The sequence below is a fragment of the Corvus cornix genome, chromosome 3 (assembly GCF_000738735.6).
Source record: "Corvus cornix cornix isolate S_Up_H32 chromosome 3, ASM73873v5, whole genome shotgun sequence".
Classification (NCBI taxonomy): domain Eukaryota; kingdom Metazoa; phylum Chordata; class Aves; order Passeriformes; family Corvidae; genus Corvus; species Corvus cornix.
The window spans coordinates 66,843,724-66,865,367 of NC_047056.1; the positions used below are offsets into that span (position 1 = coordinate 66,843,724).

At 36.4% G+C, this 21,644-nt stretch overlaps 1 protein-coding gene across 3 annotated transcripts in view; it reads left to right on the plus strand.

Annotated features, from left to right (window-relative positions):
* The window catches only part of HS3ST5 (heparan sulfate-glucosamine 3-sulfotransferase 5), a 193,494-nt gene that overhangs the window by 47,809 nt on the left and 124,041 nt on the right, over nucleotides 1-21,644 (plus strand). The window contains exon 1 of one of the 3 annotated variants that reach the window (XM_019291043.2): nucleotides 17,253-17,306. The exons of the other annotated variants lie outside the window; for them this stretch is intronic. The gene's annotated coding sequence lies outside the window, so the exon portion shown is untranslated. Of the gene's footprint in view, nucleotides 1-17,252; nucleotides 17,307-21,644 lie in introns of those variants that run through there. 3 annotated transcript variants of the gene reach the window in all.

Consider the following 21,644-nt stretch of genomic DNA (forward strand, 5'->3'; position numbering starts at 1 on the left):
AGAAGTTTTAGTTTAAAAAGTCAGCAAAAAGTATTTTGACAGTATATGTTATTCTGTTCAAGGAGCTGGCTTAATCTATACCTGAAAGAAAACGATTTTGTCAGAGCGATCTACTTCTGTACTACAAATGAGTGGCTGGTGTAATTCTATCTGTGCAGCTCTTATCACCAAACCTGCTAAGTGCAGCCAGACTCTCAAGATAACTTATTTATCATAGGAAGAGGAAAGGTGTTCTGGAGTAAAGTATACTCACTGGAATACAGTTTTGCTGATTTAAATTTCCTTGTCAAGAGAAGTATTTTGCTTGTCATATTCTACCACAAACAACTCTTACACAGGCTCTGACCTGAAAAAACTTTTTACTGTGTAAGTCTTATCAGGTCTTATACCGATATATCGCTTTCACTTAAAAAAGTTAAAGTAATAACTGCACTGGCTATATAAAGTTCTATAGGAAAAAAGTTCTATAAAAAAATTCTATGTAGGCCAATATTTAGGCTCCAAAATTTTTTTCTTTGTAAGCTGTAACTGGTTGCTTGCTTTTTTTACATAAGCACTTACCTTTCTGATCTGCTCCTTATGGTTAACTTGTGATGCCATATAGGTTTGTTTTGTTTGGGTTTTTTTAACTGGAATAAATAAAGATTTTATTTTCACTGCACCCAAGGTTCTGATCCTCTCTACTGTATCTTCCTTTGCCTGAGGTCATATCCACGTGCTGCATAAATTCCAAATTTATATTCAAATTCTCTGCAACAAAAGTTTCACATAGCTATATTGACAGATAGAGGCATATTACAGGTAAAACTCTAAAAATAGGTGGGTTTTTAAAGTTTGGTTTGGTTTGGTTTGTGGGGTTTTTTTTAATAACATAATCTACAGTCTTAATTTAATTGCAACAGTTGAAGAAAATGCTGAAAGCAAACCTGTGTCTCCAGACATGTTTATTTTGGGATTTTAGCAATTCCCTTTACTATACTGTATATTTCTTCCTCATTTCTAACCAGAATTTATCAGCTATTGCTTTCAGGATCGTCAGGAATCCTGTCCCTCACTGTTTTTGCCTTAGCTGATGTGTGTCAGACTAAGCTAACAGTGTTATTATTCCACGCAATTTTACTCATTTTTCTGAAAGATACTTTATCTCACATTTATCAAGTTCAAAAAAGAGACATCCTGTGTCTTCACAATGGAACAAAGAGTCGGGACCCTGTAGTTATTGTATCATATTGAAAAAGAATATCTGACACAAAGACTCCCTGATCTTGGCATTGCTAATATATACCTGAAATGTATTTATAATCAACTACGTAACATTGAAGAGTTACTGTATTCTCACCTACGTCCTATATCTCAGAAAACCTACATGCCAACAAAAGCATTGGCACTTTGATGCTTACTTTTGAATAACCTGTATAAAATTAGATGTGTAGCTGGGGTACTTTTTAGAAAGGAGAACTCAGTAGTAGTCATCTTCTTGTCCTACTATAAGTTCAGATGTATAAAAATGCTGTACTTGGCAGCCACCTTTCCTTGAATATTTGGTAATAGAGATAAGCAGCATTCACATGATGCTAAGAGGATCACAAGAAAAGTAAATTTAATATTTTTTATAGATGCAGGAACTATTTGTACTTTGATATTCTTAAGAACTCTTCATAGATAGTACACATTTTTTAAACAGCTAGTCTTCATATGAGTTTTCTGTTGAGTAGGCAGCCCTTTCTCCTGGAAGGAAGTATGGAAAATATAGAAAAATTAGTTCAATGACAGCTGTCCAGAATCCCCTAGTTCAAGGAGAGAAGATATAGCATGCTTAAAACTTATGTGAGAATTAAACGGTGTCATTTTTAATTGAAGATCCATAGAATTAGCTGCAGAATACTTCATATGAGCCCAGTTAAATGTAAAGCATAATCCTTAATCTTTTAGTAATGTTTTTAACAGTGCAGAGAGATTATTGATGTCAGTTTCCCTCAGCTATTTTGGTTCAATCAAATGCTTAACTTGTTTTTGGCCATACAAGTAAATTTTATACTAATGACAATGTGGAGACATGAATGCCCTGTAATTATAGGGCTCTGTGACATTAGTATTGTAAAAAGCCAAGATGCCACTAATAGAAAGAATTTTGGCAGACTACATTAGCTAAAAAAACCCTAATTTTATCTGAAGATACTGACTGTCTATAAGATCAGCCTTTGGACTCCTCTAAGGCCAGTGTCTCCTGGTTATGACTGTAAACAAGTCTGACAATGTAGCAACAGTACAACCTGTTCAAAACAAGGGCAGCTCTTTGTGAATTGCAAAACTGAAGAAATTGCATGGGGATAAGTTATCAGATAACTAGATTTTTAGCAAAACCTGTATGTATTTTACAGTCGTTATTAAGGTACACTTAATTTAAAGGAATCTCTTTATAGAGAGTTCTAGTTATTGTGAGCTGCAAATTGTTGGAATAAACTAGCCAATGCAAATTTTTTCTGATGCTGCAGGCAGTTTTTAATCTACCTCCCCACTCTACTGTAAAGCTCACCTTGTTCAATGAGTTTGAGGAAGGCACTGGGGGGCAAACCAAATAGTCAAGAGGCTAAAGAAGAGAGTGCTTCCTCATGGGTACAACTACTCTGCTGTATGAAGCACAGAAATTAACTTGTAGATGAGTTCAAGTATGCCCTCATGCACTGAGCTTGTGCAAACCTTGCTTGTTTCTTCCTGTAAGGAGGACCTGTCACTGCGCTGGCAGTGCTGCTGCTGTCACGCAGAATGCACTTGGCAGGGCAGCTTCACTTCACCCTCTTAAAAGCCACAGGATAGTGTCCCAGCAATAAATTGGTTTGATTTGGTGAGTACTTAATTTCTCATGTATGCCAGTCAAAGAACCCTGTAGTTCTTTTACAGTGAGAGTCAGTCTCTTAATTTCTAGTTAAGAATTTGATGGTACCACTTTGCACAATGGCCATTGCACACAATGAATCCCCATTACTGTTATCATATCCTAAAATACCTTCAATATTTAAGGTCTAGTCTGTTAGTCGACTTTTTTCTTAAAAAAACGTTTTAGAATGAAGATGGTTTTTTGCGGAGTACATGGAAAATATGGTATATTGGAAATATGTTTTTTTGAGTGGAGGAGAGGGATTTAATCAGGATATAGAAGCAGTTTCCTTTGAGATACTGTTCTGACATGCAATTTGTTCTGTCATTGAAGTCTGAAGGAGAGAGTAGAAGCATATTTATGTCAGTTATTGCACTTTTACAAAGATGCCAACTGACATTTACACCAAGATTCAAAGTGTAAAGAAACATGGACATTAAACTATACACACCGAAAACACCCCTACTCAGGGAGTGGTCTTCCGGGAAATGCCAGAAATTAAGGTGTTTATGACATCTTCATTCAGTTCCCCAGGGTGTGTATCAGGACACAGGAACCACACAGTCACAGCCTCTATTTCTGTGCACTTTTCCAGGGCACAGAAGACCCATCATATGCAGCTGCATAGTGTAGTTGTTTGTCCTCATGGTTCAGTATGCCTTTACCTAGAACTGTGTACAAGCTATTTTTATTTTGAATATAATAGTGTGTTTTTTCTTGTGTTTTTCCCTACTTAGATATTCATTACCATTTTGCCTGAGTGATTCACAAATATTAGTATTTATTCTTCACAAAGTCCTGTAAAATGTGAAATATTAGTTCAAATTTACAGGTTGAAAATTTATACATGAGGAGATTAAAATTGTCCACTGATTTAGGAAGCCCTGTTTGAGATGTTGAAAAACTAGATCTTTTGCAGCATTATACAGCAGTTTGATTAATCAAAACTCAACATTTTTTGCACCTGCTACTGTCAGAATTTCTGCAAATCTGACGCCAGGATAATGTGAGCAAGGAAAAAATGAGCAAAGACTAATCTGATTTAAAAATTCTCAGATATTCACATACAAATTATATGACTTAATCATATCTCCAGAGTGGATTTACCATTAAAATACGTTTTATTCCATTTCTGGAATCATTTACCTTATCCCTAAGCACCTTCCATCTTCCATAGGAAGCGAAACAAAAGCAGCTCTCGGTCTTCTCCTCTTCATGTTCCAGAGTCATTCTACAGCAGGTCTGTCACCAAACCAGACAAGGCTCTTATTAAAATAGAAAACAGAAATAAAATTTGAAGATAATATGTTGCATCCCTCAAAAATTGATCTTATGGCATCAGATAGACACTTGAACATACCTCAGCAGACCTGAGACACTTCATATTCCCTTCTTACTTGGGGAAATATTTATTTATATGCAGATAGTGAGACCACTGTAGCCCTACAGAACTTGCAGTTCTGTAGCACTCTGGAACATACAGCTATGATCATTATAAATCAGTGTTACAGGAGAAAGAAGCACAAATTGCCAGGTGATTTCACAGATCACCTTGACAGCTATTTCAGGCTATCCTTCCAGACTTCTGGATGCTATTCTCTAGACCATCTCATTCTCTTTCTCTTAGTGCAACTTGTTAGTCTCCCTTGTCTTGATATATTCCCACATCTTATTGCATTGTGATGTGTCTTTCTCAGACACTCTCCAACAGCAGTTTCCCTGACCACATGCCTTTTACCTACCTCTTCACCCATCTAGTTTTTCTTCTTCTTATCTCATTCTTCCCTTTCTCGCTTCTTTCTCAGCATCTTCAGCTTGAAGATTGTCATGGACACCCCATTCCAACTTCTTTATCCTGTTCCTCTCTTAACATCTTAGACTCCTGGCCCCACATCTGCTTCATGCTTGGTTTTCCAGCTATTCTTGTTGAATATACCTCTGAGGCCCATTGATGCCCAGTAAATCCTAGTCATTTAATGCATCTAAATCTGAAACCTTCTCCTCATCCTGTCTCCTATTCCTCTGGCTAAGCTGTCCTGTTGACATCCTGCTGTTCCATCCCCCCATCATTTGTTCAGGTTCCCTCCTCAGCCCCAAACATTCATTCTTCCTGCCACACAGCTGCTCCTCCATCACCACATGCCCAAGCACAAAGGGTACCTACCTCTTGCCTACTTGTCACCTGAGCTAGGTGGCCTTCTCCCACCAAGCTGACTGGGATGCCAGCTCCTGGCACAAGCTCAGATCAGTGCTTGGAATGACCCACACCACCATCTAAAGCTGGTTAATGCCAAAAGAGAACAAGAACATCAAGAAAAAAAGAAAAGAAAAGCTAAAAATCTAACCTGATAAGTATATGAGTATTGATTGTTGTTTCCCATGAAAATATTTGTTTTCGTGTGAGAAAAAGTAAAAGACACATCTTTGACACTAAGTTCATATTTGTACAATATTTGGGGATCTTGCTCCTGAAACACTGGGGACTCTTAAATCCAAAAACTTATTTTCCCCACTGGCATTCTTTTTTTTTTTTTTCTATTTGTTTGTTCAGTGTTTATTTTAGCATTGGTGTTTCCCAAGTCTCTTTCTTTCAAAGGGCTGGAACTTACCAAAATGTTTCATTCCGAGACAGATACCTAGGATGAAGGCTCTAAGCTCCTATTATTCAAATCTGGGGAGGTTACAAACAACAGAAATTAAGATTTTCAACAGAAAGTATTAGGCAACATTATGTTTTCTGATATTGAACAAGTTTCAGACTATGACCTGATTAATAGCTGTAGAGTTAATAAGTATGCAGAAGACATAAAAAGAATCGATCAGCTCTCTATGGAATCTTTTGAATGGCTTAGTAGCTTTGGCACAAATTTATAATATGCTGTTGCTTTTTAAAATGCTGTACACACAAGAGAAGACTGGAGAAATAATCCTGTTCCACTTACAATATTTTTTATTTTCTTTGTCTCTTTTCCTTCCTTCCGTCCTTCCGTCCTTCCGTCCTTCCGTCCTTCCTTCCTTGCGTCCTTCCTTCCTTCCTCCCTCCCTCCCTCCCTCCCTCCCTCTTTTCCTTCTCTTCTTTCCTTTCTTTCCTTTCTTTCCTTTCTTTTTTTTTTCCCTCCCCTTGGCATCTAACACCTGAGGAGTAGTATTTATGCTTTTTGTCTTTATGAATCTGGTTCCTTTTGTCTTTCAATCTTTCAGTCTCTCACTTAGTACAAACTGTTTCAGTAAACAAGAATATGATACTGCAAGTGAAAGTCTGTACTTTTAGGTAAGATATAAGAAATATGGAGCATGAGGATGCTTGTGCAGTTCTTAAATCTGGAAAGTGTTTCTTTTTCATCACATAATTTATCAATAATATCCAAGTTATTTTTGTGTTTATGTTCTTAATATCTAAAAGGGTATGAAATTACATCCATCATTTATATGGAAAAAGTCTAAACTTAAATAGTTGGCTGATTTGACATTCATGTATAACTCCTAAACACCTAGCACTCCTGAAACTGTGTTTTAAGAAAGCAAGGCAGCCTCAAGTGACCAGGCCAGATTTACTTGTATGATAATCATAGAATGATAGAATATTTCAGGCTGGAAGGGATCCAGCTAGGATCATGGAGTCCAACTAACTGGTCCTCAAAGGACTACTTAAAACTAAACCATGTGAGTAACAACATCCTGAAGATGCTCCTTGGACTCTGGCTGGCGTTCACCATGACTTCCCTGGGGAGCCTGTTCCAGTGACTGACCAGCCTCTCAGTGAAAAACCTTTTTCTCATGTCCAATCTGAACATCCCCTGATGCACCATCATTCTGTTCCACATGTCTAAATAAGTCCTGTTTAAATAAATAAATAAATTATTGATTAAATAAAGATTTGGTCTCTAGAGAAAAAAATCTAACTGGAAAAGGATTAACTTTTCCAACAAGGCATTCTCATCTGCTTGATAAACTCCTATATGACAGCTGTGAAAGGTGGAGTGTACATCCAAATTAGCTCAAACCTCTCCAGATGAAACATTGAAATGGCTGACTCTCCTATCCTACGGTGTTCATTTTGAGTATTTCGAATATGTATATCTGAGAGTCTCCAAAGTACCTTGATTTCTCAAGAACTGTCTGTCTCCACTTTGAGCCTGTAATTCAGCTCCAAGCCACCTGGAATGAGCACCCGGTATCACACCTAATAATTGCAGTGCACTTAGCTCTGTAAAGCTGCTGTTTGACAGCCTATAGCAAATTGCCTGCTTAATTACAGTGAGTTTCCACAATTCAACACTACTGACATTGACATAAGCCAAGTACACATAAATGTGGATATTCAAGTTCAAAACATTTTAGATCCTTTTGCTTTAAGAATAAGTAGCTCTTGCTTAATGGCTTTATTATCCCTTTGCTAAAAGGAGTCTTCATGAAGATATGGAATCCATAAAAAGATGCAACATTCTAACACATTTTTGCTACTTCCAGCAAAACTACATTAAAAAACCCTTTTTTCTTAATTTTGAAGATATACTGGGAATATAGATATAACCAGACATTGACAATGTTTCAGAGCAATCCACCAAACGGTAGAAAACAAAGTTGTAGTACCCAAACTCCCAAGCTCAGATAAGCTGTGCACATCCTGACAGGCTCATGTCTAATCTGTTCTTAGAAACCTTCACCAAAGAAGCCTACACAGCCTCCCTAAGCGGTCTAATCTGCTGCCTGTCCACACCATTCACAAGTCTAAACTAATGCCTGAATTAAGCCAGTAGTTTCTTCATGCTCCTATTCTGTCAGGAGAATATCACATGTTAGATGTCTCCCTCCCTCCCCACAAGTGGTCATGCATTCCTGTCTCCCTTTGAGCCCTGACATTTATTTATGCCAATTCTGCAGTTTTTTGCCCTGACTATAAATCAGACTGATGAAATGGCATGTTTTTATTTAAAGACTAGACTTTTTGAGTGCTTCATTTTGCAAGTCCAGTTTAGAGGTCAGCCATGTGAAGAGCTAAATCAGCATAACTGAGAGGAGACAAATCTCCTAGGGGCAGCTAGAATGAGTGGCTAAACGTAGAGAAGACGAATCGTGTTTGGGCTGTTAAAAATGGCAGAGTTAACGTTAAACTACAGTCTGCAGGTCATCATCACAAGATCAGCTCTTTACTTGCTTTCCTAGTGGGTTCCCGATCAGAAGTTGAATTTAAAATAGCAAGTAGTCAGGAGGTCATATTATGATGGATGAAAGATGGCAGAAAGATGATGGAGCTGAACCAATGTAACTGCATAGATATCATGAAAGGTGCAGTTCCCAAACCATCTGCTTGCTCTGTTTTCCCTCTCTTTTGTCCAGCCTCAGTTACTCCTTGCCCCCTTTTCCACTTGTCTTGCCCCCTCCGTTGGATGAGTTCTAGTGTGCCCCCAGCCTCCCAGTGCTTCCACTATGCAAAAATGCACTTGCCCGTTTTTTGCTGGGTCAATGGGCTGCCCTGGTTCAGCAAATTGTTTGTGCAGCTGAGTCTGTGCTATGGGTGGAGACAGGAGCAAGAAACTTCACTGTCACTGTGTGTAGCTTGTCCCATCAGAGTGGTTTTAAAGTCCCTTACACCATAGGAAATATCAAGATGGTGTTCTTTCTTGTGCTAAATAAAGCATGTGCCAAGGATGGTGTCTTATCCGCATGGCATTTCACAAGCAAAACCTCAGGATTTGTAAAGCTGTGACTGCTGGGGTTGCAGCATAATTCAGTCATGCTCCATTCCCATTTTTTTGACTAGACCCATTGAATTCAAGTAAACTCAGCACAGTTAGTAAGTACTCACACTGGAATAAAAGGATTCTAGAAAGGGTCATTATTTTAATCAATAAAATGAACTTCATTTTCCTTAAATCTAACAGAAACAAACTAACTGCAAAACAGGCAAAAACACAAAACAGCCAAAGAAAAAAATAGAATATAAGACATATATAGCAATGTTTGAAAAAAAATATGGGGCAAACCTTGCCTTATTTCTTTCCCTGAAGTCAGTGACAGATTTGAGTTTGAGCCCAAGTCTGTCCCTGAGATAAAGGTCAGCATCTCCTCGTTCTCCACTTGTGGTCTTGGTAGGTGGGTGGCCTCCCTCATCCTGTTAGACCTGTTTGGAGAGAGGAGAAACAACACAAGCCATCAGGAAAGGACAAGTGCCAGAAAAACACCTCACTTAGAGTGTTATTAAAGCATCTTACTGTAAGAATGCCTTAGCAGGGTAGATCTGGACTTTGATGCTGGAACTTTTATACAGTTTTTTGTGCTAAAAATAGGAGTAATTTGCAGAGACCAAATCTGGAAATCCTCCTTTCCCCTCAATTCCATTTTTTAGTGGAATATTAGCCTTCTTTCTTCACTATTTCTCTAAAGTTTTTTTCATATATTCCTAAATATCTGGAACCATAACCTCTGTCCAGGTGTTTAGACTACTTAATTTTAATCAAAACGAAACAAATGCATATACCAGAGGATACATATAACAGGATAATCTTGCATGAATGATTAATTAAGGTCTCTTTTCTTCTTACTATTTAGCTTCATGTTGGCAGCCTCAACAGTAAAAGGTTATGATCATTATTTATGTGGCTGATATTTCACATTTGTTTTCAAGCTCAAGAAAAGTGGACTGTACATTTGAAAACCAATATCTAGCCATAGTCACTGATTTACTATTTGTCCCTTTTGAAGTTTTTATTAAAATTAGATTGGTATTACAGTTTGCTCAACCTACAGAGTTATTGCCTTCTTTAAGACCGATTATACATATGATAAGATTAAAAATAATGTGTACCTTGTTGAAATATTGATAGTGAAGACATTTTTGCTGAATTTACAAAAAGGAATCTGTACTTAGGCTGTATTTTTCTACGGCAATACTGCATCGTGTAGTAAGAAAAGAAAATCAGTTTCAAATCCAGTTGTATATTCTACCGTATTATTTCTAGTAGGATTTATACTGGAAGAAACACAATTTTCGCGTAGTGAACTGCTCATTTAACATCCCCCTGTCAGCTTATAACTTTCAGAAACAAAGTCCACTTCTGCTTAGGATTGTCATATTGTTCTGACTAAATTCAAAGTCTGAATTTTCCCCTGAAAGCAACAAATTGTTCCATTGCCTTAATTATTATTATATGTCCTAAAACATTAATCGATGCAAGAACATTCCTTCTAAAAAATGTTTTGTTTATAATGACTATCCATAAATTTTTAAGATTTGTCCCTCAATGCAAGTGTACATCACTGTCTCTTTTTCAAGCTACTCTTCATTGTATATTTGAAGAGAAATGTTTCTTTCAGTGTTGCAGAATAGTAAGATCCCTTCTTCCTAGTTGCTGCTACAGGGCTGTTGAAACAAGTCAACTGTAGTCATTGTGATTGCTTGCTAATAAAAGTGGATTCCTAGTTAATCTGCACAGCCAAGGAGTACTGATATATTGCCTCTAATCTGACATTTTATACTTTAAAACACCAATCATGTGACAATATGAATTTCCTTAGATATTGAACAGAAATACAACATATGTACTTTCTTAGTTAAGTAGGTTTTCTGAGTATCAGTATATAAAAGACTGGCTAAAATACTTTTTTCTTTATTTTGCTGCCTAATCTGATTGGGTTCTTCTTAATGCAGGACCAGATTTATGCAAAGTTCGAGGCAGCACCTATAGTTTGTAGAGGGCCTTTAGAATTATACTCTATTCCTTTAATATTTTTTTCTTATCTGTATCTAGAAGAAATCTCTGAACCTTCCTTTTTAAGTCTAATCAACTGCTAATTATTCTGAGCCTACAAAAAGAACAATAACAAAGTATTTGTCATTTCCAGCCCCCAGCATGATATACAGCAGTTATTGTTTTGGGTACAGTGAACACTTTTAAAAGCTGATTCATGCAGTGTTTAGCATATCTTTTTAGACTGCTCTTTTGAATGTCAATTAGAGTGAATCAGAAAATGTAATAGCAATAGCTAAGTACAAGAAAGGATTTATGTGTGTTATATATATATATCTTATGTCAACATGTCATTGCACATGTATGAAAGAGAGAAGAGAATGAAGATTAAAGAGAAACATGATTTGCAATTGCCAATGAATTTTAGTAAGAAATAAGAGTAAACTAGAAAGCTGCACCACGACAGAGACCCTTCAATAATTTATGTACTCATGAAGAATGACAAGAAGTGTGCTGTTTATAATTTTGAGAGAAGTTGATCCTTGATATTTTAAACTAAAAGCCAAAAGGAGTTCTGAATAGAATAAATAAAGTAATGAAAGCAGAGGACATAGAAACAAGATTGAAAACTGGCAAAAATAACAGTCGATTTCATATTACTTATTCCATTTTAGTTTAATACGCCTTGTAGTAGCACAGAGAAAAGTTGCTACTTACAAAAGAGTCCATTTTACCTTACCCTGACAAGATCTGCAATGAGACTCTGCTATGCTGGATGAGAGAAGAAGATCTTTCTGAGACTAAGGGTCTGTCTTCAAGAAGTTCCTGGTCTGTTTCTTCTGTATTTAACTCAGGAACGTGGCCTTTTCCTAGTGTCAATCACTGCACTGCACATAGTTGTTGAGAAAGGTATAGCAGAGTCTGCTGCTCACTTTACCAGCAGTGGGGCTGGGACAAGATTCTGATGAAAAGTACCATGTAATTTGTCAGACATTCTCTCTGATATCTGAATTTTCAAACTTATCTCAAAATAAAGACTCATGTAGAGAAAGATATAATTTTTTACAGGCAAATAATTTAATTTGAATCAAATGTATGTTTGAATTTACTCATTCCAACTGCTTGGTGTCCTGGGTCTCTATAAATATTTTACATTATAGATGAAATAAAAAACGCCCCTCACAACAACCTGAAAATTAAAAGTACATTTAAGAATATCTACATAATTAAAAAATCTTAAAATCTTTTCTAGTTCTGATAATTAGTAATACCCACTCCAGTTTGTCTTAAAATGTTAGGTGATACAACAAGTCTCACAGGTATACTGTATCTAACATCACAAATGTACTGAGGAACTAGATTCTGAACTCAGTATTTCTCCTTCAAACCAAGTCAAGACTTCAGAATTTGGTCTATGCTTTATAAAAAATGCCATCTTTGGAGTGGTATTTATTGCTGGCATCTTATTAGGGATGGGTAAATCACATTAAAAACGCCAAAACTTTGCAACATTTTCTGGGAATTCTCATCATAATTTATGATGACCATACTGCATGTGCTAGTTTTAGAACATGCATATATTTTGGCATTTCAAACAATCAGTACTCTTAGTAACACTAATTATTTTTTTATTGATGATCCAATGACTACTCAGTTGACTTTGAATCTTCCGATAAAATGTATTGCTGAGATTATCTCAGAGTTCAAAAGACTGTGAGAATGTCAAACAAATACAAATATAATCAAATTTAAAGGTCATAAAATCATGTAAATGTGGCTGAAGTGGTTGTCTAGTGTGTAAAAATATGAGGGCATTCTGACTACGGAGTATATTAAAACTACAAGTGATTGCATTTTATCTTATCTCAGAACTCAAATATTGCAGCAGGGCAGAAAACTAAAATGTTTTCTGAGGCAAGTTAACTTATGGAAATAGCCTGTAAGGGAAAGTGACGAGCTTCCACATTAAGAGACATAAAAACCTAGACCTGTTGAAAATATGTGAAATCCAGTATATAATCTAACGATATGTAGACACCTGCAGACTGGATGTGTCCTCAGGGGACTTCAGTTTGCCTTATCTGAGATGAAGTCCCAAGAGCAGTGGGGCAGGGAAGAAAAAGAAAAAAGGAACCTTTTTACAAAGCTTGTGAAAAGAGGTATACAGGTTAAAGGACAGAGAGCCCTGAGGAATGAAAGCCCAAAGGTAAGAATGAAATGCAAGAAGGAAAAATTTAATGAGAATGCATTCATAAGAGGATCATGAAGGATGATAATAGTTCAGTCTACTGAAAGCCAAACATAATCAAAAATATACTAGGGCAGATAATACAGGAATAAAGAAAAGGAGCTAAAAAGAACATTAAAAGAATAAAATATGATGTCATTGGTATGAGAGACATACCAATTACCCCTTTTAATTCAAATTGCATAAATATTGCAATAAAAGATTAATTTGTCCAAGGACAGACAGTGGAACAAGGGATATATATTTCTTGTCTAGTACTTCACATATTGACTTCAGACTTAGATCCCTAGAAGACTGCAGACCTAATACAGACCAGATGGATAAAACTTTTTGCGAGCATTTTTCATAAGTACGTGGCAGAATTACCCACTGGCAGTTGAGGGTTTTGGCTGCAGGTAGAGAGTGCTGCAGGGATATGATGTCCAGCAGTTTCTAAGAATGTGTCTGTGAGAAGACTTCAGTATGAATCTTCAAGAAGATAGTTGAGAGAGACATTTTTCTGGACTGATTCCAGCCAACAGGAAAATATTCACTAGTACTATGAGGGCTGGAGACAACATTAATGAGAATGACAGTGAATTGACAGAGTTCACAGCTTTTCAGAAAAGAGCCCAGAGAGCAGAATAACAAACAACAAACGATGAGGCAGTGGGCAAACACTGAGATTTGAGAAGTAAGCTTAAGGGGAAGGGAGGTAGGCAGAACCGGCAGTTTTCAACAAGTAATTTTAAAAGTACAGATCCAAATTGTTCCACTCTTATGGAAATAGAGAAAGGGACCAATATGACTAAATCCAAGGGTGTTTATTGACTGCCATATAAGCAGAAAAAATAACAAAAGAGAAAAATAGATTGGATTGCCACCAACAAAATGTAGGAATAAAACAAAGACCACAGAGATACTGTATACAGAGCTACAGCTAGGAAGAACATAAAAACCACTCTCTCAGAAAAAAAAAAGAGTTATTAAGTGTATTTGTAATAAGGGTGACAAGCAGAAGATTAACTTAAAAAGGAGAGAGAATTTACTAGTAGATAATTCTTGGAAGGCCAAAGACTGTAATAATGTCACAAATATATTGACTAATATGATGCCAGTCTGACAACAGAAAGATGAGCAGAAATCAGCACACTTTTCTGAAGAAGAGACTTTATTTAATTTTGTTCTTGCAGAACAGTGGGGAAATGATTTAGTAAAGTTTACGACATGATCTCACATGATGTTTTAAAAAATGAGGTTTTTCCTATAAAGTCATAATAAACTTACAATAAACATATAAGCACATTTAGATATTTCAGTTTGCTTTTGATTGAAGGATATAAAATAAACATTTTGTAAATGTAATATTAAAAAAAAAAAGAATTATTTCTAAATTCATGTCAGATTTTAAAAAATCTAGATAAAGTTAGTTTGAGTATTATTTACATAATTTTAAATGTCCAATTTAAATTGAGGGCATAGGATAAATGTTCATTTGCTTTGTCACACATATATTGATGTCTTTGAATATGTAACTGAGGTGAATTGCATTCCTCCAAAACACCTGAATTAGAATTGGAAACTTCTGTCTTCTTTAATCAAGCTGATCCCATCAAACAAGCTAGACATACTTTGAATTGGATGTATTGGTGTGAAAATTTTTAGTGCTTGTGTATACTGGGACAGAGTAATCCCAAATATTGAATTCTTTTTTCCTTGGAACAGTTGCAACATCACTTTTCTTGTCCAGTATCAAAGATATCTGCTTCCATATGGGACTTGTCTAAAAGAATATAGTTCCAAACTCAGGGGGCCTGTAATATGTTTCACAGGAAAATCACTCACTCTCCTTTTTTTTGTGAATCAGATTCACATCCCATTCTCCAGAGATGAGATGTAAGTAGTTTAAATCAAGTCTTTTCAGACTTTAGATCCGTACTGGACCATGTAATTGATTTGTTGTAGATGCAGTCAAAGTCCAGAGGCATCAAAACCTGACAAAGTTCCCCCACTCCTTTTTTTCAGCCTGCTCTCTAAAGTCATTTCTATAATAGCTTGGTACCTCTGATGACATAAAGTACAAGTCAGGATAATAAGTTGAGCCAATGTATTGGTGGCAGCAGAAAATTTCTTTCATCATCTGAAAGATAACTCTGGGATGATTCATTGGAGGTACACTTTTTTTAAAATTTAACTTTACAAACATTGTTCTTAGGTAAAACAAGCAAGGAAACAAAACTGTAATGCCTTTTTTAATGTATTTGTCAATTGTATACTCATTAGAAATCTGTATTTATTCTACCACTACCTGCTTATCAAACTCATAGCTAACATTGAAATTAATCATGAAATTAAATGAAAATGTTAAAATTCACAGTGGCATGTGAAAGACAGATTGTTCTGTGTTATGGTTATATCACAAGGACTATCAGTGAAAAATGGAACAGAAAAGTAAGGTAAATCCCATGAGAAAATATCTGACTTTCCTGTTCATCCTGTTCACTTGTTAGAACTTATTTAATTTGCTATGTACAAATGAGATTTAAATTATATTCCCTGTAGTCTAAAACAATAAGCATTTATTTTAGTTTGTAAAAGGGTAAACCATATTTTGCTGTCTGCTTCACACTGTGTTATCTCATTTTTTGGCAAGTATTGACTAAAGGAAGAATTCTGTCTTCTTCTATTCTTCTACAGCATTCTTCTCCTCTGACAGGATCACCGATAAAAGAATATTAAACTTTTAATCTTTTATTTAAAATCCACTGCATGGTCAAAATGCAGTCTGTTGGTCAGAGCATACATTTCAGTTTTCTAGTTATATCTGGAAAATTACTCATTGATTTTTTCGGCAATTTAGTTTCTACAAGATACCTACAATTACATCAACAAAGTCTTTTTTGCAACTGTTGGTATTTAGGATTCATAGTACATTCACGTAAATTATCTGGGCATATTTCACTTCTACATGGAATAGAAAGCAATACAACAGTTATGAACAAGGAGTCACTAATTCTGAAGCAAATTGCACTTTTCTTCCTGTGAAAGAGAGTAGAGGAAACGGTGTATTGCAGAGATTGTTGTAGATCCTTGATTTCTGCTGAGACCATGAACAGCAGTTGGTGCTCTCTGTGAAGAGTGATCTCTGTTACTCTGATCAATATTTTTGTTTCTTAATCATTGAAGGAATGGAAATCTAAAGCTTTTAAGTATTCTGTTTTTTGTAAAGTTGTGTATGTAATTACATCTAGCCACCTGTCCTCCCCACACCATAGGAAGAGTTTTACCCTATTGGTCTTTAAATACAGATAGATTATCCAGTCATATTTTGAAGGAAAAGCAATGTTCAAAGTTTTCACATTAAATAATTGGCATTTTTCAACCGTACCTGGTGTGACTTGAAATAAATTCTGTTGGATTCTACACTCCAAGGGCTGTATTTGTTAGTATGTGTGTTTCGTGGGTAAATCGAATTTTTGGTGTTGTGAGATCTGTTGGAAAAGTGAAAATCTCACAGCTTAGAAAGGCATCAAACCAGAGAATACTGAGTAAGGCATAAATTAAGAGGTCAAATATTACTGGTCTAATATATGGTGCTGGTCTATGTATCAGTCTCCAACAGGAGAAAGCAGTTCCTTATTTCATCTGAAGTTACGCTTAAAGCAGCTTGGAAAATACTAAAAAGTGAAGTTTTATATTTTAAAATGTTATTGGAAACAGCCTATTATTAGAACATGTGCTTACTACTAAGGCATCCCAAACTGTAAAATAGAATTAACAAAACCAAAACAACCAAACAAAAACACAAACAAACAAACAAAAGCTAAATAAAGAGGGGAAAAATAAGCAACAAAACATCAAAGTCCTGGACCTTGTACTAGAGAATCTCAATATCCACACATTTTACTGAGGGCTCAGAGATCCCCAGGATTATAAAGCCGAGTGCCATAGATAGTGTGTTCAGCTTAGTCAGTTTCTGTTTCTGTAGCTTTCCCTTCTGCTCTTTTAGAGAACACCATGCATGGAATGTTTATAAACAACAACACTAATTACTGATTTGAAGTTTAAGAACAGATCTCCCTGGTATATTTAATCTTTGGCCGAAACTTGGAACATCTCAAAAATTATCTTACAAGCTCATGCCCTACCCTAGAGATTATGTAGTACGCATCTGTGCAAACCTTTAACAAGGTTTCAGAGTCAGGAGACAAGAGACTATAGAGACTGAATCAAATTTCTGTGTATTCTCCCTGGGGTCAGTGACAAATCAGCAGCTGTTTGTTTCCATCAATATCGTCCATCTGCCGCTGATGCAAAAAAAAGACAAGTTTGAATTCTCGTGACTCAGCTCAGGCGAGACAGTGGGGGGGGTGGGTGACTGGGTTTACAGATTTTAGACCAGGTGTGTTGTTGTCAGATAAGCAGAATGGAAAATGCTGATGCTTAATTGCTGTGTACTTGCATTAAGAGAGGGGTCACACAATAAAACCAGGAACAAAAGACTTAGAAGGTAAGTAATTCTGTTTAAAATTTTTATATAATACATTGTCTTGAGATTAGAAAGTTTGTAAAATAGGCTAGATTTGGGCTTTCTTATGAAAGATTTCTTTTAGCTACTGTAGTACTTGATTTTTATAAAATTGTCTGCAATGTAGTTGTATTTCTAAAAGGTGTCCAGGTAAAGATTAATGCAGTAAAAATTTTCATGGGTCATGATAATGAGATTCATTGACATCTCTTCTTTCTTCTGTGGGAAGTGAAACAGTGGGAGCTTCATCTGGAGAAAGGTGTCCATTTTGGGGCCCCCAATACATGAAAGATGTTGACATGGTAGAGCAAGTCCAGAGGATGGCCACCAAAATGATAAAGGGGATGAAGAACATGAGGTGTATGGAAAGGCTGATGGAAGGAAAGGTAGAGCCAGGCTCCTCTGACAGGTTATAATTATAATCTTCCAATTCTCAAGGGCCACCTCCAGCTTAATAATTTATATCTATGTAAAGAGTAGCCTGTTGGAGTCAAAGTACTTTACTTTCCATTCTTTTCCCTGTCCTTTGAGGAGCTGCCTGCTGGGAGTCGTCAGGAGGGGTGCTTGTTCCCTGAGACTCGTCTGTAACAGTGACCTTTATGCATGGAGAGCCCAAAGTGATTCTAGTAATACTAAAATATTCCCACAAAGGAAATAATATCATAGATAGTCTTCGGTGCTATTTATCATAGCTCAGATGGCTGGGACACATTAGAAAGATGATGCACACAATGCACTTCTTAAATGCACCATTTCACTTCACAAATATCTCAGTGCAAAGGTTTGTTCCTTAGAAACAACTTCTTCTATAAGACCAGTCTAAAGCCTCTTGAAACAGATGGCTTCAAGGACTTGAAATGAGAAGTTCAATGAACTTCAGGTTATGAATTTCACCCTGCTTTCCACTATTGACTAATATTTTATCTACCTGCAGGTCTACAAGCCATAGCTTTGTAAATGTTTGTAAGTGTGTAAACCAGAGGCGTTTCTGACTTGACTAGATCACTCTCATTGTCATTTAGAATCTAACAAAGTTTAAAGATTTATAAAGAAAGATCCTTTTTTAAGTAATTAAGTATTTGAAAAATTTAGAAGGCAGTTGCATATGTCATCTCCACATTGAACAGATTGGCTTGCTAAAAAATTTTCTATGTCTGCCATAAATTGTGTCTTTGATCATATTTCCACAGTTTAAAAAACTACATGATTTTGTGGGGTAAAAAACCAAAACTGAATACTGAGTCCAAGACTGAGAAGTTCTAAATACAAACGATGCTGAGTTATAACTCAGTCCTAGATCTACTCCCAGTTTATAGAGAAAAAGACTGTTTGCCTGGATCCAAATAATAAGGACATTATAAGTTCAAATGCATCTCTTAAATTAACAGCCAGTGTATCTTTTGAACTGTTATAATTGTGTGTTCCCAATAGGATTTGTCCCATAATATTCAGGAAATGACATTCATAACTTGCTTTAGTTTCAAAATGATCTCACAAATATGTGATTTCACACAGGCTGTGTTTTGGCAGCCTTGTCTCAAGGTGACGAAGGCACAGATAACAGAAGCAGCACTCCCATCTGAAAGAAATGTTTTTATCTCACCATAGAGAGGTGGAAGAACTCAGTGTTAGATGCTAAATGAACACTTAAGAGCAATGAAAAAAATCTTTTTAATTAATTAGCCTTACGTGGCATGTACAGGTGTGGTGCAATCTGTATTTCCAATTTGTTTCTTTTTTATTATCAGAGCTCATCCAAGTTCCAGGGCCTGTACAAGTATCCTGCACATATTACTGACAATATATTTCCTTTTCCCTATCCCTTTGAGAAACCTCATGACCCATATGGTGGATAAGAAAACAATTTATTGCACAATTAATAATCCACGGTTGCTTTAATGTCTAACCTTCCACATCCTTTAAAACATACTTGTATCTCAAGGGCATTTCAACACCCATCTTTTTTTTAACATTCACAATAACAGCTAAAACAGCAGCTAAGCAAACTCAGTAATAGACTTCTTTTCACCTTTTCTTTGAAGCAACAGCCCCCCCACAAGCAGAAAGTCTGAATAGAGGGCAAACTGGAACCTGGGAAGACTTTACTCAGCCATATCTAACGAACATGGAAGGGGCATCCTAAAATTCTGTCCCTGACACTTAAAAAATTGGCCCTGGGCTATATCTGAGGGTGGTCAGCAATGTGCTACTTGAGTCAGCTGTGTGCTGTTGCAGCAATGGAGGTGAACTACTGGCTGAACTGTATTACCAAGTTATTTGCAGTCATTCAGGTAAAGTGACCATGTCCCTCATGTTGGTGCTTGTGAGGCTTCATCTGGAGAAAGGTGTCCAGTTTGGGGCCCCCAATACATGAAAGATGTTGACATGGTAGAGCAAGTCCAGAGGATGGCCACCAAAATGATCAAGGGGATGAAGAACATGAGGTGTATGGGAAGGCTGATGGAAGGAAAGGTGGAGCCAGGCTCCTCTGATAGGTGCAAAACAAAAGGGCATGAGTTATAATAATTGGTATTTCAGTTAAATACTGTGAAAACCATTTTTTGATCCATTCACAGTAGCAAGGGTCAAACCTGCTAAAAGACTGCCCAGGGAAGCTGGGAGATGATTCTTCTCTGGTGATATTTAAAACCTGACACCATATTACCCTCAGTAACATGATCTAAATTCAAAGACTAAATCTAACAGTGGCCCTGCTTTGAGCAGGGAGTCGAACCAGGTGACCTCCATAGGTCTTTTTAAATCTAAGCTATTTTATGATTCTGGTAAAAACCTGCATGCTTCCCAACTTCATAATCTTTCCCTACTAGCACACTCAAATCTTTCTTCTCTGTAGAGTTAAAAAGAACTCTTTGTTTCCTACCACAATAACTCAGAAATCAAAAGTTTTGAGTTTTGTCTCTCAAAAAAAAAAAAGATCTCCAAATTACTTTCTTTTCTACCTATGGATTTACTACATACAAATTTGAAATTCTCAGCCATCGTGTCAATGAAAATGTCTACAAGCTATATTCAATTTGTTTCCAGATACTCTCTTTGATTCCAGACAAGCCAGCTATCCAGGCTGCCTTTTTGACCTAATTATGTGCTCTAAAATCCAGAGTACGTTTTTTTCTAAAGCACACTTGATGTGATATGGATTTATTATCCGCTCCACATACAGAGCAGCAGGAAATCAATGGGCACACAACTTATTCATCTTCCAAGAGCTGATAATAAAAAAATAAAAGTCAAAGTACTGACCGTGCATTCATATTTACTCTCCAAAATGTGATAGGTACAATGTGGAAGATTAATAGACGGGGAATGAAAGTTGTTTGTGAATTTTGAAGGCAAATCATCTGCTAGTATGAATTATTTAAACTTTCTCAAAGTCAATAGAGCTATGAAAATTTACAGCAGCTACAAACCTGTCCCTTACAAGTCTTAATCTTCCACATTTTAGTTAGATTTTGAATCAAAGACTTTAATAATCTCCTTTAGAGCTCAGCCAAAGCTTACCAAGGTCAATGAAAATGTTTCCAGCAAAGTCAAGGGACTTTTGATCACAACTGTTACATTTAAGTTGTTTGCGTTGCAATGCCTACCTTAGTCCTGTCAAAATGACTTTATTTGTATGGGGGAAAAAAACTGAGAAACTCTGGGATGTGCAGAGAGATTATCTGACTATATGCTATGAAATAAACTAATGTTAAGGTTGTTTCAAATGCCTTTTGCAATCCAAAGAAGGAAATGCCTTCAGTCAAGTTTGATACCTTCTGACATCATTTTAATGAAAGATACTTCTTTTTCTGCTTTTGGTTACATTGTGCCAGCCTCTCATCCTTTCTCTCTCCCCTCACTCTGTTTTTAAAGTTTACGCACACACACCCCCTTCAATCTCAGTTTCTCCAATGAAGTTCTGATGGACATATCAGAGAAGTACTGTTTTGGTGGCTGAGGGGCAGTTCAAGTGTCTCACGCAAAGCAGTATCTCAGAGAGGGAGAAAATGTTCTGTTACATAAACCAGAATATTTTGTATATGGATAATGGAAGAAACACACCATGAAAAATCTGTATCTCCCTTGTCTTGCTACTGCAGATAGCTCTAAAATTTTATCTCATTCTTTTATTTGTTTCATTAGAGGGTCAAACTTGAGCAGCTTCCCCCATAGCCATAAGGGAAGAAAGAATTGGACAGGAGAAGAGGGAGTATTTTGGGTTTTCAGGGTTTTTTTCAAGACCGATTACCCTTTTGATCATATTTTAAAATGTTAAGTAATAGAAATGCCACATTTGGATATGATGCCACATAGAACCTG